We start from the raw sequence: 3,373 nt of genomic DNA, 5'->3' as shown, positions 1-3,373 counted from the left end.
TCTCCATCAGAAATAAAAATCTGGACAATTACAAATTTTTAATATATGCTTTTATAGCATTTCAAAGGCAATTCGTAATTCAAACCAATACCTATAAAAGGAAATTTCTTTTTTTTTTTAATTTTTATTTTTTATAAACATATATTTTTATCCCCAGGGGTACAGGTCTGTGAATCACCAGGTTTACACACTTCACAGCACTCACCAAAGCACATACCCTCCCCAATGTCCATAATCCCACCCCCTTCTCCCAAACCCCCTCCCCCCAGCAACCCTCAGTTTGTTTTGTGAGATTAAGAGTCACTTATGGTTTGTCTCCCTCCCAATCCCATCTTGTTTCATTGATTCTTCTCCTACCCACTTAAGCCCCCATGTTGCATCACCACTTCCTCATATCAGGGAGATCATATGATAGTTGTCTTTCTCTGCTTGACTTATTTCGCTAAGCATGATACGCTCTAGTTCCATCCATGTTGTCGCAAATGGAAAGATTTCATGTCTTTTGATGGCTGCATAGTATTCCATTGTGTCCATCAACAGATGAATGTATATAAAAGGAAATTTCTTAAACTCAGTTTTGTTTCAAGAGTTTGCAAATGGCAGAAAAGGCAGGTAACATTTTATACTTAATAACACAAACCATTGTATAATAAATACAAAATAAAGAGTGATAGATATTATCAAGGGTGAAAACATTACATAAACTTAAAGAGGCTGCTTTCTGAACTGTCACTGATGTTACCTGAGGAGTCGTTATCAATGTCATTTACAAAAAGAATCTATGTAGTCAAATTTATCATTCACTTTCATGTCCCCACATGAGAAGTAATAGGTGAATATCTGTAGGAATACAATTTATTGTCTGCTCCTCCACTCAGAAGTAACCCTGTGTCTGTCCAGGACACACTCAGAACTCCGTCTTCATGAGCCACCAGATCAGACAGGAGACTTACAACTTCTTGATGATGTTACCTAAAGAACCTGAAATCAGCTGCTGCTCATAAGTAGGAGACTACTTTAATGATATGACCCAGCGTGTATGTGAGGTTAGGGACAGGGACACCAAAGAACCATCTTTAGTTCAGGGATCCCACAGTCTGATATGTCTATCTGTGCTTCCAGATGCTAAATGTTTACAAAGTGGAAAATAGGAGATACAATCAAACACTTTATTTCCTGTGCAAATGGACTTAAGAATGCCAGACTCTATATTCCACACCCTAACTCTGCGGTCCCAAGAGGCACTGCAGATTTCTTCAGCATCCAACCACAGAACTAAGGATATTGCTTCCTTGCAGCCAAAGATGGTTCTTGTTGGTCTCAACTGCTCTATTTTCTGTTTTTTCTTGATTTGTGGATCCCTCCATTTCATCTTCTTCATCTATAGGAACTGTAGACCAGATCTTTAGCTTCCTATCCCAGGAGCCACTGCAAAATTTAGTTCTGACGCTATCAATAGCTAGAGAATCCACACTTCTGCAGCTCTGCAGCATGCAGAGCTTTCACTTTGGTTCTCTCCACATTCTGCTCCTGTAAGAGAATCGTCCCATCCACAGAGCTACTCATTAGTAGGCAAGACAAGCTATCCTTTTTTCACCCAGGCCACAGCTTTTACAATGTCTGTATGTCCCAAGATTGTCATTACTGACTTTCCTTCCAAGGACCAGATCCAAGAAGTCTTATCATTAAGAACCCATCAAGATCCATTCCTCTGTGGGAGGTTGGGGGAACCAGGTGGTGGGTACTGGAGAGGGCACGAATTGCATGCAGCACTGGGTGTGGTGCAAAAAATAATGAATACTGTTACGCTGAAAATAAATTTTAAAAATTTTAAAAATATATATTATATAATAAAAAAAAATCTATTCCTCTGTCCCTCGGACTGAATTGATCCAGTCAGCATGGAACAAGCATTGCTCTGGCTGAGGGGCAGTGTACTTCTCCACATATTCCATATCCACAGCCTCTTCTGATGGGATGTTTTCCAGTTCCAAGTGGTTGAGCAAAGGTATTTGCAGAAACTGGCCCTTGATAAGGAAATCGAACTCCAAATGTTTGTGGAACTCATTTTTGCCCTCCAGCGGTTTACTGATGATGTTGCTAAGGTCAGCAATTTCAGAGCATGCAAGAATTGAAAAGGGCACATCATCTACCACATATATTTTGACGGTGAAGCATGTGTGGAGCTGAGCCATGGCGAGGAGTACACATGAAAGACTTGTGGTGACTTTTGGAGGGCTCCCACTTCTAGTGTTAGGATTTAAATCCAGGTGAGAGTTCTCTTTTTCTTTTTCTTTTTTTTTTTTTAACTTTTCTACAAATTTCTTCTTTTAACTCTTTGTTTTTAAGTCTTTTTTAAATTTTCATTTTTTAAAAATTTTTATTTAATTGTGTGTGTGAGAGAGAGAGAGAGAGAAAGCAAGCACACACAGAGGAGCAGAAGGCAGAGGGAGCGGAAGGCAGAGGGAGAAGCAGGTTCCTTGATGAGTAAAGGAGCCCAATACAGGGCTCAATCTCAGGACCCTGGGATCATAACCTAGGCGAAGGCAGACGCTTAACCAACTATCTCACCCAGGTGTCTCTTGTCTCTTTTCATTTTTACATTTATATTTTATAGATATATTCTTCAATTTTGGCTTCCTTTCACACTATTCAATTTTGTGTGTGTGTGTGTGTGTGTGTGTGTGTGTGTGTGGTTTTGTATTTTGCATTCCTTGTAATTTTGGGATTTAGTGTCTTCTAACAAACAGACCAAGATACACTCAGGACTAAGTGGATTGCCCTGTTTTGTCAACCTGTGAGATTATACGCTCTTTTTCTTTTTGTTTTCTTCTTTTCTGGTTTCTGACCTCTTTGGATTTGTCTAATGTGTATTTCACTTAGGTCATACTTCATATTCTTGATTTCTGTTCTCTCATTCATCCATTTTTCTCTGAGAAAAATGACTTGAAGGAGGAATCCACAATGAAAGAAAGAGCCAGGGATGCCTGGGTGTCTCAGTCTGTTAAGTGTTTGCCTTCCGATTAGATCATAACCTCAAGGTCCTGGGATTGAGCCCTGCATTGGACTCTCTGCTCAGTGGGAAGTCTGCTTTTCTCTTTCCCTCTGCTCCTCTCTCTGCTTGGGCTCGCTCTCTCTCTCTAAAATACATAAATAATAAAATCTAAAAAATAAAGAAAGAAAGAACCAGAGGTGACACTCTCTATCATCGATTCTAATTGATATGGACATAAGTAAAAATTCAAAGCTAGAATTCAGTATAACAATTCTAAATGTACTAGCTAGGCTTGAAAAAAGAATAAATGACACTACCTAATCTCTTAGAGCAGAAATAAAATCTAATCAGGCCGAAATTAAAAATGCTTTAACTGAG

The 3,373-nt window shown here is 39.1% G+C and overlaps 1 pseudogene across 1 annotated transcript; it reads right to left on the bottom strand.

Moving 5' to 3' along the window:
- Window positions 1-795: 795 nt before the first annotated feature.
- On the bottom strand, window positions 796-2,448 carry LOC309844862 (ribosome biogenesis protein WDR12-like; annotated as a pseudogene). Its single transcript has 2 exons — window positions 1,871-2,448; window positions 796-1,711 (listed from the first exon to the last, which is right to left on the bottom strand). The product of its transcript is annotated as a ribosome biogenesis protein WDR12-like (transcript).
- Window positions 2,449-3,373: the final 925 nt, after the last annotated feature.

The sequence above is a fragment of the Mustela nivalis genome (assembly GCF_964662115.1).
Source record: "Mustela nivalis genome assembly, chromosome: 12".
NCBI classification, from domain to species: domain Eukaryota; kingdom Metazoa; phylum Chordata; class Mammalia; order Carnivora; family Mustelidae; genus Mustela; species Mustela nivalis.
Note: the sequence above shows the minus strand (reverse complement) of the source record. Positions and strands in the feature narration are given on the sequence as shown.